This window comes from Ochotona princeps, chromosome X (assembly GCF_030435755.1).
Source record: "Ochotona princeps isolate mOchPri1 chromosome X, mOchPri1.hap1, whole genome shotgun sequence".
NCBI classification, from domain to species: Eukaryota; Metazoa; Chordata; class Mammalia; order Lagomorpha; family Ochotonidae; genus Ochotona; species Ochotona princeps.
This window is the reverse complement of record NC_080865.1, coordinates 43,694,362-43,710,429: the sequence shown is the minus strand read 5'-3', so window position 1 is coordinate 43,710,429 and position 16,068 is coordinate 43,694,362.

Sequence of the window (16,068 nt, the reverse complement as noted above, 5' to 3'; positions counted from 1 at the left end):
GCGATACTGCTCTGCTATCTCAGTTGCTCAGTGTCCCTTTACCATCAGCCTGTCTTCTCTTACTTCCTGGATCATATGCTCTCTGCTTCACCCTAGCTAATCCTTCTCCGTCTGTTTAAACCTGTCCTCACTCTGCCATCTCTGCTCCTACCTGTCTCAACTTCCTTCATTCATGCTTCAGCCTGCACATTCATTTCTTCCTCCAGGTGGCTGTCATGGCAGAGATGTTTCCAAAAAGATGGAATTAAGCAGAGAGCTCTTTTCTTCTTTTTGTGCTTGCATCCAGGTGCTGTAATCTCCATCTGGTTTCCTTAGTTCTTGAGAAGGCTTTTCTTGCATGGATATTTGTTTGGATTCACATTCCTGCACAGGGATGAGTACTGAAGAGCCCTAGTCCACCATCTTACTGACATTTACCAAAAAGCCCACTGATTTTAATGTTAATCTCAGGGCTAGTATTATGGTGCAGCAGATTCAATTGCTGCCTATGACACCTGCATCCCATATCAGAGAGTTGGTTCAAGGTTTGGTTGTTTACTGGCTGATGTGTGTTAGCACTGGGTCTGGGAGTCAGCCTAGTAGGACTTTGGGAGGATCATGGTCACCTTGACCAGGCCAACGCACCCACAGCAAACGCAAGAGCTGGATCTTTGGAGTTGAATCTAGTGGAGGTTCAAGAAATCTCTTCAGCTGGGATGCTGCATCTGCCAACACACAAATTAGGCAGGCTTGAGACAGGCCACAACACCTGCCAGTAAATGCTGGGTCTGAGAGTGGGCCCAGACCTGGCTGAAACACCCACAAGTGCATGCAAAAATTGAATATAGGAACGGTATGGGCTTGGCTGCAGCTTCTGCTAGTGCGCATGAGTACCATGTCTGAAGGTAGGCTAGACCAGGATGAGAAAACGCTGGCACATGCAAAAGCCAGGTCCAGGGGCCAGCTGAATAGGGGTTTTGGGGTACCCATTGGAGAGCACGAGAGTTAGATCTGGGGCAGGCTGGGCTGAATTGCTATACCCACCAGTGCAAATGAGAGCCAGGTCTGAGAAACAGACTAGTAGGGGTTCATGGATTCCTCCTAACTGGGCCATTGCATCCTTAAGGTGCACATGAAAGTCAAGACTGGGGGAGCAGCAGACGACCACTGCAACCACTAGTCGAGTAAGACCAGGGGGCTGGGGTAGGTCAAGTCATGCCATTGCGCCTACCCGTGCTCATGGGAGCTGGAACTGGAGGCAGGCCTTATAAAGGTTCTGGAGGGGCAGATACATACAAGAGATAGGGTTGGTGTTGATTCAGGTTAGGGTGCAGCACCCACCAAAGTGTGCATGAACTTGGACTAGGGGTAGGCCCAGTAGGGTGGCCAGGTCAGCAGTGGGCTCCCTGAAGCACATGAATGCCTTAGATCAAATGGATCCCCAATCTCTTGGTATATACCATGGACTTGGTTCTGACTGCAGAACATATTTTCCAAGCTCAGTCCACCTCCATTGCTGACTCCTGTTCAAGGATGAAAAACATACTCAGATGCACATGAGAGACAAGACAGCCTACTTCACTTACCCAAAAGAAGATTTCAAATACCTCTTCAAAGTGAGCAGAGGGAAGGGGAAGCAAGGGGCACAACTCTTCAGGTCAAGTTCTACAAAAAGCACCTAGGCCTTTGGATAGTTTGAGGTAGTCACAGACAACAACCTTAGAACTTATGGAGGGACAGCGCCTGGCGTGGTGACCTAGTGGCTAAAGCCCTCACCTTGAATGCGCCGGGATCCCATATGGGTACTGGCTCTAATCCTGGCAGCCCCACTTCTCATCTAGCTCCCTTCTTGTGGCCTGGGAAAGTAGTGGAGGATGGCCTCCTGGCTCCTGACTTCAGATTGGCTCAGCTCCAGCTTTTGCAGCCACTTGGGGAGTGAACCAGGAGTTGGAAGATATTTCTCTTGTCTCTCCTTTTCTCCGTAACTCTCTTTCCAATAAAAATAAATCTTTTTTAATCCCCCAGATGAGGGTCAGAATCAGGATAACTATGTAGCAAGCTTAGAACCATAGGCCGAAGGTCCACACCACCTCTGCTCTATGTCATTGCTACCCATCTATCTCAACGAAGTAACACCCCCAGGACATGCTTTCCCCTCGCCACCACCACCAAGGCCCCTGAGGTGGCGTCAAGAGACCATCTCCATGTCCTGGAACTAATGTTGTCTGACAACAAGGGGCAGTACATCCTTTTTTACCCCATTACTAACAATACAGGAGGGAAGGTGGAACATTTCACCCACTCCATGCCGCCCCGTTCACTGACCCTCTCCATCCAAACTAGTGGTCCACATGAGTTTGCAATCCCCTCACCTTTGTAATGAGCATCGTAAAATCAAATAATTTTTCTTTCTTTAACTGTAATTAACTATGTAAAGATTGTCAACAACACAATAAAATAGATTATAAAAAAAAAATTTTTAAAAATCAAATAATAGTTTTAAAAGCCTGGTTGCTCCACTTCCTATCTAGTTCCTTGTTAATGCACCTGGGAAAGCAGTGGAAACTGGCCCAAGTGATTAAACCCCTGCCACCTGTGTGGGAAACCTGGTTGGAGCTCCTGGTTTTGGCCTGATTCAACTGTGGCTGTTGTGGGTATTTGAGGAGTATACCAGCAGATGGAAGATTACTCTCTCACTCTCCCTCGTTCCCTTTTACTTTCTTCTCCTTTCCCCATCTCTGTTATTCTGCCTTTCAAATAAATAATCTTACCCAAAACATTAATTTCATCAAAAAAGAAAAATTACTTGCACAAAAACACTATCAATGCAAATATATGCAGATTAATGTTTAATCAAAAATCTGAGCTCCATAGTCCAGCCAAATTGATGTATAAAACCAATCATTTCAGAGGATGTTCATGATAAATTGCCAGTTTTTTCCACCTGAACAAATACAGCTTGTGCTGGAGGAGGAAAGAGATCATTCTAATTAATAAGAAAAGAAGCCAGTAGTTGTAAGGGTGTGCATTGTTGGCAGGGTTTACATTTAATTATCACCACACAGATTAGCAGGAAATATATCTCTAATCCTGGAGATTTTGTTGGTATTTGTTCTGGATTGCATTAGTTTTAATTTGATTACAATAATCACAGCATCCTGATTATAATAATGAACACATACTTTTCTCTGGACATTCCTTAAATAAGACTTGTTAGATAGTGACCCATTACTCTATTTGCTTGATGGCACTAGCTAAAAATAATGAGTTTCACTTGAGCTGAGTAAAAATTGACCCTTATAGTAGGCTTAAAAATCACCTTAAACTTCACTAACAGTATCAAAGAGTCTAGCTTGGTTGCAAGCTAGCAGAGTTGATGTTTGTGGGCATTGCACACCTGAGATCCCATATGGATGCCAGTTCACATCCCGGTTGTTCCTCTTCCCTTCCAGCTCCCTGCTTGTGGCCTGGGAAAGCAGTAGAGGATGGCCCAAAGCCTTTGGGACCCTGTATCCACCTGGGAGACACAGAAAAAGCTATTGGCTTCTCACTTCAATTCAGCTGAGCTCCAGCCTTGGCAGCCACTTGGGGAGTGAACCAGCAGATGGAAGATCTTTGTCTCCCCTCCTATCTGTATATCTGGCTTTGTAATAAAAATAAACAAATCTTGGGCCTGATGTGGTGGCCTAGCGGCTAAAGTACTTGTCTTAAACGCATCGGGAGCTCATGTGAGCGCCGGTTCTAATCCCAGCAGCTCCACTTCCCATCCAGCTCCCTGCTTGTGGCCTGGGAAAGCAGTGGAGGATGGCCCAAAGCCTTGGGGCCCTGCACCCACATGTGAAACCTGGAAGAAGCTACTAGCTCCTGTCTCCAGGCTTCAGATTGGCTCAGCTCCAGCCGTTGTGGCTATTTAGGGAGTAAACCAATGGATGGAAGATCTTTATGTCTCTTCTTCACTCTGTAAAATGTGACTTTCCAATTAATAAACAAACAAAACTAAATCCGACCCTAGCCATTGCAGTCACTTGGGAAGCAAGATCTCACTCGCTCGCTCTCTTTCTGTGTGTGTGTGTGTGTCCCTCTCTGTGTGTAATTCTGCTCATCAAACAATTATTTTTAAAGTCCCCCAAATTTTTTTTAAAAAAATTATTTTATTGGAAAGTCAGATTTACAGAGAGAAGGAAAGACAGAGAGAAAGATCTTCCATCCACTGACTTACTCCCCAAGTGACCGCAAAAGCGTACCAGAGCTGAGCCGAAGCTGGGAGCCAAGAGCTAGGAACTTCCTCTGGGTCTCCCACGCAGGTGCAGAGTCCCAAGTCGTTGGGCCATCCTCTACTGCTTTCCCAGGCCACAAGCATGGAGCTCGAAGGGTAGTGGAGCAGCTAGAATACAAACTGGCGCTCATATGGGATCCCAGCATATGCAAGGCGAGGACTTTAGTCACTAGGCCACCCTGCTGTGCCCAACATCATCAAATTTTTTTCTATAATGTTTGCTGTTGTAAAACACCAAATCAGGTAAGGACCTCTACTCATACTAGAGTGCATTGCTGCATTTGCTTTGTAGCCACTCAGCCTCCATCTGACTGTAATTATGGAACTACCAAAACAAAACTATCCAAGCTATTTGGTTAACCATCTAATAAAATTAGGAGAGATTGTTTTCTTTTTTTTTTTTTTTTTTTTTTAAAGATTTTATTATTATTGGAAAGCCGGATACACAGAGAGGAGGAGAGACAGAGAGGAAGATCTTCCGTCCGATGTTTCACTCCCCAAGTGAGCCGCAACAGGCCGGTACACGCCAATCCGATGCCGGGAACCAGGAACCTCTTCCGGGTCCCCCACGTGGGCGCAGTGTCCCAAAGCACTGGGCCGTCCTCCACCGCCCTCCCAGGCCACAAGCAGGGAGCTGGATGGGAAGTGGAGCTGCCAGAACTAGAACCGGCGCCCATATGGGATCCCGGGGCTTTCAAGGCAAGGACCTTAGCCGCTAGGCCACGCCGCCGGGCCCGAGAGATTGTTTTCTTACAGGGATAAGCCAACAGAAGGCTCAACTTGCATTGTTTCAACATATTTACTGGCTCTTTCCACTCTAGGAAGAGACCCAAAGAAGTCAATTTGACATTTTTTCACCTCTATGAGTTTTTTCCAGTGTCTACATTTCTGGCACATGATGCAGTTCCTAATGGCTGTGTCGCAATGTCTCCTCTGTGTTGACTCCTATATTAACAACCCGTCTTCACAATCTCATGATGACAATCACATTGCAGTGTTATGGGTTAAGCTGCCACCTACAATGCTGACATCACATATGGGCACCTGTTTGATTCTCAGCTGTTTCACTTCCAATCCACATCCCTGTTTAATGCCCTTGGGAAGGCAGTTGGGGATGGCCCTGTACCTATATGGGATGAAATTCCCAACTCCTGGTTTTCGGCCTGGCATTTGGAGAGTGAATCAATGGATGAAAGATCTCTCTCTAACTCTGTTTTTTAAATAGATAAATATTTTTAAAGATGATGTAGAGTGGGGTTTTGCAAAGTTCTGAAAACTCTCCCTCCTATAAGAGGTTTGTGTTTGGATATTCTGGTAAGTTCTTTAACTTTGGTGTTTTATCATAACTCTTTCGTTTCTTCTCGTTTGGTATTAGCTGAAGTCTGGTATGTCAAGACAGATGAAGAGAGAGCTACTGTGTTCATTTTTTTTTTTTCCCCATATGTCTTTACCCCAAATGTTTCAGCTTTCTGTTTGCAGCTGTGATTTTGCATAAGTTCTGACCAAATAGTTAGCCCATTAGCCATCAAGTGGGAGTCAGTGAAAGCAAGAACCTTAAGAAAATGTTTGGTCTTGCTGTTTCCATCGCCGCCCGGGGAAGCGGCTTGCTTTCCATGGGCTGGGGAACTCAAACTGGGGGCCAAGGTTGCTGGAGCAGGCCTGGGGACTCACACAAGTGCTCAGATTATGGGCAAGAGGACAGGCAGATTGTACAGGGAGGGGGTATGGGATGTGAGGGAAGGAGAGACTAATGAGGGAGCATGTTGCAGGTGAGGAATGGCTTCTGGGGGACACCCACCAATAAGGCCACTATACTTGTGGATAAGCAAGGGGGCTGAGACAGAGAGGTTTCAAGGAGGGAAATCGGAGGGCCTTTCTGGGTCAGACCAATTCACCTGTCCATGTGCAAGACCTGAGCTAAGCAAGTTAACAGTGACCATGGCCACTCACTGACCACTAGCACACACCAAAGCTAAGGTTGGGGTGGAGGGTGTTACCTGGCAGGGCTAGACCACAGTACACCAGTGAATGTTGGATGCATCACGTTAAACTGGGCCATGGCACTAGCCAGCACTCAAGAGAACTGGGCCAGGTAACATATTCTGTGGAGGATATATGGGCTCAGCTCACCCCTGTGGGCTTGCTCAAGAGCTGGGAGGTGGTGATGGGCAAAACTAGGCATGACCACAGAAGTCACTGACACTCATGGATGCTTGGATCCAGAACAGGCCCAGGCTAGTCCAAGCTGCAGCACCCACAGGCGCATCCAAAATTTGAGTGTGAGATGGGTCGGGATGCAACATCCACCAGCACATACAAAGGCCAAGGCTTGGAGTAGACTATGCCAGATAAAGGTCTAGCACCCACTGACATGTGTGATATCTGGGCCTGGTAGTGGACCTGGTGGGGGAACTTGGGGAAATCCCCTATTATACCATAGCTCCCACTGGTGGGCATATAAGTCATGGCTGGGTGTTGGTCAGAATGGACAGGTCTACTCCATTTGTTGGCAAGTGTGTGGGTTAGATCTGAGTGTGGTGCACTGGGCAGAGCTGGACCAAACCATAGCACACTGGCATGAACAAGAGTCAGGATGGGGTGCAGGCCATGTCAGGTTATGTTATCACACCTACCGGTTTGCATGAAAGCCAAGGATGAGGGAAGACTGGGCTAGGCTAGGTTGTAGCACTCACCAGTGAGAGTTGGGACTTGGGGCAGGATGGGTCAGGCTAGGTTATAGTACCAGCAGCCTACTTGTGGTTCAGGTCTGGGGTTAGGCCATCATTGATCAGTTCATAGCAGGCAGTAGAAGACGTGAGAACCAAGACAAGGTGTGGGACAGGCCAGGTGGGGCCACATACCAGCCACTTCACATTAGGGCTAGGATCGGGGGCTGGCTGGACTGCACTAGGCTTTGCCACCTACCAATATGAACTGGAAATTTGATACAGCACCCTCTAGCAAATGCTGAGGTCAGGTGGGCCATAACAAGACTGGCCACCAGCACATGTAAGACCCGGTAGTGGGCAAACCTAGTAGTAGGAGTGTGGGAGCTCCCCTGCTGAGCCACTGCTCCCACTGATAAGGGTGAGAGCTGGGCCTGGGGATGTACCAGGCTGGGCAAGACTACAAGGCCTGCATGTGAGCTGGTTTAGGGGGACAGCCAGGCTGGGCTAAGTGACCATATCTACTGGTGCATGCATGAGCCAGAGTAAGTGCAGGCTGGTTGGGCTTTGCCGCAGCATCAGCCGGCAACTGCCAGGAAGGGGGACAAGTCCTGTCAGGCTAGAATGCAGAACCACCTGGAAAATGCAAGATCCGGGGCTGGAAATGGGCCTTGCAGGGAAACTGTGAGCACCCCTCTAATGTGCTGCAGTTCCCACTGGTGAGCATGAGAACCAGGGCTGGGGGCGGGCCTGGCTGGACAGGCGGTAGCAGCCACAGGCATATGTTTAGGCTGGATAGCGATGTCAGTTGGGCTGAGCTAGGTCACCACCCATTGATATGTGCAAAAGCCCAATGGAATGCGGGACAAACTAGACAAGTCTGTTGCACATACCAATGTGCACAGGAACCGGTGTGGGGGCAGCCTGGTGGGGATTATTGGGGTTGCTCTGACTAGGCTGCAGTTTCCACTGGTTGTGCATGAGGACTGAGTGTGTGGTAGACAGGGTTGGGCTGGGCTGCAACATCCATTGGTTTGTGTAGGAGATGTGGCATGATAGGGACAGAACTGACTGGGAGACTGCAGCCACCAGTGTGTGTGCAGGCTCATGTGGGTGACAGACTGAGCCAGACCCTGCACTGGCTGGCCACACAGGAGCCAGGTCTGGGGTTACCTCTGGCCAGGTTTCTTTGGTGACCCCTTCCCCTCCCCGGCTGGACCACTGCACTCAGAACTCCAAAAATGGGGAAAATCACAGCAGGATCTGTGGTTTGACTATGGAGTCCATGTGTCAAAATTGGGCCTCCTTAACTGCTGAGGTCTATGCAGTGGACTGCATGTCCAGATGAACATGGGGACATGACAGCTCATTGAGGCCTGCAGAGGACATCTAGTACCATGGCAGAGGATGGAGGATGGAACAAATCCAACAGCTCTCCAGGTCAAGCTTTGACAGCAAGTATCTGGAAAAGTGGAGACACTAAGGTGGACTATGTCAGCCAACGGACCTTGGAAGGATTTCCTCAAGCTCGGAGCAACAAGATCAACAGCATCTCAGGATTATCGAAACCACTTCAGCAGTACCCTCAAAACAAACTCCCCATTGAGGACCCTGAGATGACACTGAATGGCCATCTGCCATCCCCACACACTGATGTGGTTGGGCTTCTGGGAGCAGCCCTCCCCTCTCACCTCTTTCCCCAGATACAGGGAAAAAAAGGGGGGAGGGATTGGAAACAATTGTCTCATCCACTTTCCCACATTCCTCAGTCCTTCCCGTACTAATCAGTGGTCCACATGAACATACATCCTCCTCCACTATGCAAACATCATGAAAAATAAAATAAATATATTAGTAAAAAAGAGAACAGAAAGAAGAGAGAGAAAAAATTGTTTGCCAAAGGCATAGTCTCTCACTGTGGGGATTGTATGCAGTCTAGACCGTTGGGTGCTGTAGGTCCAGTTGTCTTTTGGAAATACGAATATTTCACTTGAGATGATGGGATGTAGTAACTGTCCATTGTGTAGCTCCCTTACGCCCTGTGCTCTCTTCGTCAGTAAAGACAGATAGATCATTCTTTTGCTTGTTTTGAGACAGCCAAGCATCCTGTCTCGACTTCCCATTGAGCAAAAAGTAAAGGCATTTCTGGCTCACACAAACACTAACTTGCCTGGCCTGGCCTGGTCTGCCCTCAGCTTAGTTCTCACGCTCCTCAACAAGAGCTGTGGCCTAGTAGGGGAGTTCCCCTACCAGGCCTGTCCCCAGCCCCAGATCTCACACATTCCAGCAGGGGCAGCAGCCATACTTGGCATGATCTGCCCTTAGTCCCAGCCCTTGCATATGCAAGGTGCTGCAGCTTGGCCCTGCCCAGCCTCTTCCCAGCCCCAGCTTCCACGTGTGTCAAGTGAGTTCCTGTCAGATGAGTTCTGTGGTCCAGCCTAGCTTGGCCCAGCCTGTCACCATCCCAACCCTCCAAGCAAACCAGTGGTTGTTGTAGTCCCAAAGAGGTGAGCTCACAAGTCCCCTATAGAATCTGCCCCCATGTTCTGGTGGATGCTGTGGTCAACCCCCTGGTCCAACACTTATGGGTGTGTACTGTGGCCTAGCCCAGTCAGACATGCCTCCGAGCTCCAGCTTTTGTGTACACCAGTGGGCAGCAGGCAATGTTATTTAGCCTAGCCCAGGTCTCCTGCATGGGTGGGTGCCTTGGCTTAACCCAGGCATGCCCTCCAGTTTTCTCCTTCTAAATAACTCTATCTCAGCTTCCTCACCTTCCTGAAAGTGCAATGGCCTGGTCTGTGGAAGCCCCCAGAAATCATTCCTTGCCTGTCAAACATGCCATTAGCCGTTCCCACTCCAATTCATACACAGTCCCCCTTCCCTGCGCAATCTGCAACAGCCCCCCCACACCACCTAGGAACTAGGGTGGTGTGTCCCAACCCAAATTTCCCACCTTCCTCACTTATCTTAGAAAAGAAAAGAAATGAAATGAAAGGATAAGGAAAGAGAAAAGAAGAGAAGAGAAAAAGAAAAGAAAAAAGAGAAGAAAAGGGATAGGCAACTATACTGGCATACTGACATAGTTAACACAAATTTGACATTAACCAGGTCCAGAATGTCTGCCAGCTACTGGCTGCTTTTCTCCCAGCAGTGTAACACCTGCCTAGGTATAAGGCAACTTAGGCAGCTGTTAACACCTGGAGAAAAAAAATCAGCTTTTATAACCAACCATCTCACAAAAGCTACCTTCTGAACTAACTTCCTAGGCACCATAATTGGATTAAGAGAAATATACTCTCTAACTTACTTTCCAAAAGCTTGCAATAGCTGGGACCAGGCCAGACCAAAGCCATGAGCCAGAAACTCCATCTGGGAATTCCATGTAAGAGAATCCAAACAACTGGGCCATCGTGCCTTGCCTCCCAGATACATTAGCAGGAACTTGTATCAGAAATAGAGTAACCAGGACTTGAACATCCCTATTTGGGATGTTGGCATAACAAGCAGTGGCTTCATATGCTGTGCCAAAATGCTTACACCAGGCTTTGGAGTTTATTTCACCTTTAAATGTCTTTGTAAGTTCAGGAACCATAGTCCATTTAAATCATAACAGACTCTCTATTACTGATTTAATTTTTCAGGGAACTTTTCCATTACCCAGGGTGTAACAGGAATCTTAATTCAGAGGAGATATGACTGCCCCCAATGAGCACTTTAGCTTCTATCAGTACCCACTCCACTACTAGGAGTTGCCTTTCAGCTCTGGGCTGAATCTGGGAACTACAAACACCAAAACCCTATGCACAGGCATTTACTTGTTTGTTACATACAGAAGCTTCAGGAAGCAAATTTCTAATTTTAAGTCCTATCCTCAGCATTGGTGTGATAACCACAGTAATAACTTCCTTCAGTATATCTAGTAATCGCTGAGTCCTCAAAAAAAAATTAGTCAGCCTGGGCTTCTTGATACATCAGAACCAGCAAATATTGGTGGTGAAGAATGTGTTGACACCAAAACCCAAACATTACTAACAAATGTCAGGCCTCCTTTATCTGTGTGGGAGGTTGGAATAATAGGTATTATCTTTTATCAGAGTTCAAATAGTTTGCCCTTCTAAGTTCCAAATATTGCCCTTAAATTCAGTAGGCTGAGATGGGCCTTGTACTTTGGGGGGGGGGGGCAATTGTCCACTTGTTCACTCACAGCTCTAATAGCATATAAGACATCTTGGTCAAGTCCAGTGAGAAGAATGTCATCCATATTATGCCAAAGCTAAGTTTCTGGAAGGCATCTAAGTCCTGTTTGCAAAGACTGTGCAATTGCAAGGCTATTATAAGTTTCCTGCAGCAACTAGCAAAGGTGCACTGTTGACCCTCAAAGATGAAGGCAAATTGTAATTGACTCTCCTATAAAATTTTTATTGCATAGAACATGTTAGCCAAGTCCACAACTATAAACCATTCACCTGTGTTGTTTTGAATGGCATCTGTTAAAGCAACAATATCTGGTAAGGGTGTTCTAATAAAGAGAACAGCTTTGTTAACTCTACGTAGTCTATAATTAGCCTCTGTTAGTGGTGGTTTTAAGCACAAGCTTAACCAGAGAATTGAAAGATGAGATGGTAAGAATCACAGGGCAAGCATTTAGTCTAACAATTAAGATGTTTGCATTGGACATAAGAATGCCTAGGTTTGATCCCCAGCTCTGGCTCCTGACTCCAGCTTCCTGCTAATGTAGACTCTGAGAGGCAGTGGTGATGACTCAGATAGTTGGATTCCTGCCACCCACATGGAAAACCTGGATTGAGTTCCTGGATCTCAGCTTCAGCCTGGCCCAGTTCCGGTCATTGCAGGCATTTGGGAAGTGAATCAATGAATGGGAGTTCCATGTTTGTGCACGCACAAGAAAAAGAGAGAAAACATTTAAAACTCAGGACCACCTTCTTAGCGTTGGCTATGAGAGGCCATAATCTTTCAGTGCTTTGCCTGGGCTAGTACTGTGATATATTTACCTTCCATGGCACTAGGGCAAGGGTAACTGATTTCCCCACTGGGCAGTGCCTACTGATAATCCTAAAGTCTTGGACTTGTTCTGTGAGGATCATCTTGGCAGGAAACACAGAGACACAATTAGGACAGAAGCAACATCTAGCAAAAATGGAGTCAATTCTAACAATAATTTGCCCTTTAATTAACCCCCCTTCAAAGTAGCTCATCTTGTGCACATGTGGAGTGTGGGAATGTCCCTTTAAAGCATGGATGCTTGGGACATTAAAATATCGGTACCCATGTCCAACAGAGCTCGTCAGTGGTTTCAGTTTTTGTTTGTTTTGTTTTGTTTGTTTGTTTTAGCTCAAATCACAGTTAATATGCCTGCTAAAAGGACGATTTTCTGCCAGAAGGATTTCATTTCCGTGACTATTGGATTCCTACGTGAGAGTGAGTTTCCACCACTGACAAAAAGCAGGGCGAAAATCAAAGGTAAAACCATCTCTAAAGTGAAAACCCGCAACAGTTTGCACCCTAACCCTTGCAAGGATTGTAATGGCACTGGTTTACATCTACTTCGGGATTTTCTTATCCCTTAGGGTCCTTGTTCAGCTCATGGCTCATGTTTCAATGGAGCCCTAACTAGAGGTAGTTGATTTGGCATCAGGGGCAGGCAGTTGATAGTAATTTTGATTTAAACCTGGTGGAGTTTTGGTTGTAGAATTAACAGACCACGCTTGGCTCTGAGTTTGTCTTTCATGAGTGTCAATTAAATTCAGGGTATTTATGGCCTCTTTCATGTTTTAGCATTAACCATCATTGCCAGTAAAGAGGACATATATTTGTCAGGAGCCCTCCTGAGAAGCAAATTGAATTCAGATTCAATTCAGCCTCCTCTGTACTTGCCAAGTCATCATGCCACACACCATGTGTTGCCTGATAAGTACACTCCAACAGCCTCAGCCACTGCAGATTATTGGCCTTCGTCCACATTTTCCATTGACAGTTGGCTGGGGCTGTTATAAGGCCTAACATAGCATAGGCAGGTCTCCAAGCCATAAGAACCCGTAACAACAAGGTACATTTGGGCCAAGGTCCAAATCCTCCTCTGGGGGTCATTACAACCTTCCCCACAAATTGTGCAGGATCCTTTCATCAGAATACCATATTTCCATCTCATACTATTGAAGCCAAGTGTTTAATGTCAACCCCCTTCAGCAAAGTTAGCTCTTTGCCAAGTACATTCTTCTCCATTTCGTTCTTGGGTTAGGTCCTTAAGGAGGAACTAATCTCCAGAGTGGAAAAAAAAGGATGTAGAGCCAGTGTAGTGGCACTGTGAGTTAAGACACCACATGCAAAGCTGGTATCCTAGATTGGAGCACAAATTTGAGTCCTAAATGTTCCATTTCTGATCAAACTTGCTGCTAATGTGCCTGGAAAATCAGCATAACATGGCCCAAGTAATTAGCAGAAGACAGCCCCTGAGACCCACTTGGAAAGCCAGACTTTCAGGTTTCTGGCTTTGGCCTGGCCCAATCATAGGTATTGGAACCACTTGGGAAATAAACCAACAAACTGAAGATCTCTCTATCTCTCTTTCTCTCTCAACCTCTTTCTCCCTCTCAATCTCTCTTTCTCTCTCCATCTCTCCATCTCTCTGCCTTTCAAATACATAAATAAATCTTAAAAAGGAGAGGAGGACCTGGCACAGTAGACTAGTGGCTAAAAGTCCTCACCTTACATGCTCCGGGATCCCATATGGGCATAGGTTCGTATCCCGGCTGCTCCACTTCCCTTCCAGCTCTCTGCTTGTGACCTAGGAAAGCAGAAGAGGACTACCCAAAGCCTTGGGACCCCACATCTACGTAGGAGACCTGGAAGAAGCTCCTAGTTCCTGGCTTCGGATCGGCTCAATTCCAGTCAACCATTGCAACCATTTGGGGAATGAACCAGCAGATGGAAGATCTTCCTGTCTTCTCCCTGTAAATCTGACTTTCCAATAAAAAAAAATACATAAATAAATCTTTTTTTCTGAAAAAGGAGTGGGGATGTGTCTCCTCTACCTAGTAAAAATTGCATAATCTTCTTGACCTGCCTTTTGTCATTTTTTTTAAAGATTTATCTTTTTAATTGCAAAGTTAGATATATAGAGAAGAGGAGGAGAGACAGAGAGGAAGATCTTCCGTCCGATGACTCACTCCCCAAGTGATCACAACAGCCAGAGCTGCGCCGATCCAGAGCCAGGAGCCAGGAGCTCTTCCAGGTCTCCCACACGGGTGCAGGGTCCCAAGGCTTTGGGCCGTCCTCAACTGCTTTCCCAGGCCACAAGCAGGGAGCTGGATGGGAAGCAGGGCCGCTGGGATTATAACCAGTGCCCATATGAGATCCTGGGTATGTGCAAGGCAAGAACTTTAGCCGCTAGGCCACCACGCTGGGCCCATTATTTCTGTTTTTATTAACCTTGAGAGTGATTAACAACAAAGCACAAAGCCAATTATTCCAGGCACTATTATAATAATGCCACGCTTTTTTCCCCTCTAGGTGGCAGTATACTTTGACCCTCTGCCCGCCCAGATTCTCCTCAATTTCTTTCTCAAAGGGAGTTTGGGTTCCTACCTTTTTTGGGGGATGTCTTGCTAATGAAAAGCTGCATAGAACAAAGTCTATGGTTTGGTGCACCTGTTCAGCAGGAGAGTGACTTTTTTGGAGAACTGGAGAAACATGGGTATAAATTTCCTCACCTTTAGTTACTTTAACAATTGTTTTAGGGGTGGGCCATTTGAAGCAGAAGGTTAAGCTGCCAAGTAGGACACCTGTATCCACTATGAAAGTGTCGATTTGTGTCTCTGTTCTTGTGCTTCTAATCCAACTTCCTACTGGTGTGCTAATGGAAAGGCAACATATGATGACTCAAGTGCTTGGGTTCCTGCCACTCACATGGAGGAGTGAGGGAGTAGCTGGCCCCCGGATTCAGCCTGCCCCAAGCCTGGCTATTATAGTCATTTGGGGCATAAGCCAGTGGATGGGACATTCTCCGTCTCGCCCTTCCTCTGTGTCACCCCTTCGAATAAATAGCTAAATCTAGGGGGGGAAAGAGGGGAAATGCCTTAAGCATTTCAAAGTCCCCCAGGGAAGGATGAGAATGAAACATCCACAACAGCATAATAGAGTTGTCAGAACAGTGGAAGCATGCTAGCTGCTTATAACAACATCTTCTGAAACTATGCTTAGGGGAATGAACTCACTTCAACCTGATGTCTGCTTTATTAGCTCCTTTGCCTATAATGGTAGTCCCCAGGGAGAAGATCATCCTGTCTTGCTAGAGTACCCCAGATCAGAACTCCTTGTACTGTAGCAATTTTTTAAATTAGTTTATTTATTTAAGAGATCTTCCACCCACTGGTTCACTCCTCAAATGCCTGCAACAGCCATGCCTGGGCCAGGCTGAAGGCAGGAATCAGGAATTCTGTCTGAATTTCCCATACGGATGACAAATCACTTGAGCCATCATCGGCTATGTCTCACGATATGCATTAACAGGGAGCTGGAATCGAGTGCTAGAAGTACAACTAAAGCTCAGGTACCATCATATGGATGGCAGGTGTCCGAAGCAGCATTCTAATCACTGTGCCAAATGTCTTCCCACACTAACAGCTTGTTACGCAATCGGGGGAAGTCCCCTAACCTTGGTCCAGAAGCATGCATCCCTCCCATTTTCCTATTCAGGACTGTGGTTCTTACAACTTCTAGCACTTGCCTAGAAAAGGAAGCAAGTGGACTACCTGATTCTCCCTACATGGCTTAGCATCTCCAATTTCAAAAATCAATCTTAATGATGTGGGTTCACTTGAATAGTGGCACCACAATTTGGCCAGGCTAATGAAGTACAGGAAAAGACTTCAAAAATATAGAGAGAGGAGCCCGGCGGCGTGGCCTAGCGGCTAAAGTCCTCGCCTTGAACGCCCCTGGATCCCATATGGACACCGGTTCTAATCCCGGCAGCTCCGCTTCCCATCCAGCTCCCTGCTTGTGGCCTGAGAAAGCAGTCGAGGACGGCCCAAAGCATTGGGACCCTGCGCCTGTGTGGGAGACCTAGAAGGGGTTCCTGGTTCCCGACTTCGGATTGGCTCACCGGCCACTGCGGCTCACTTGGGGAGT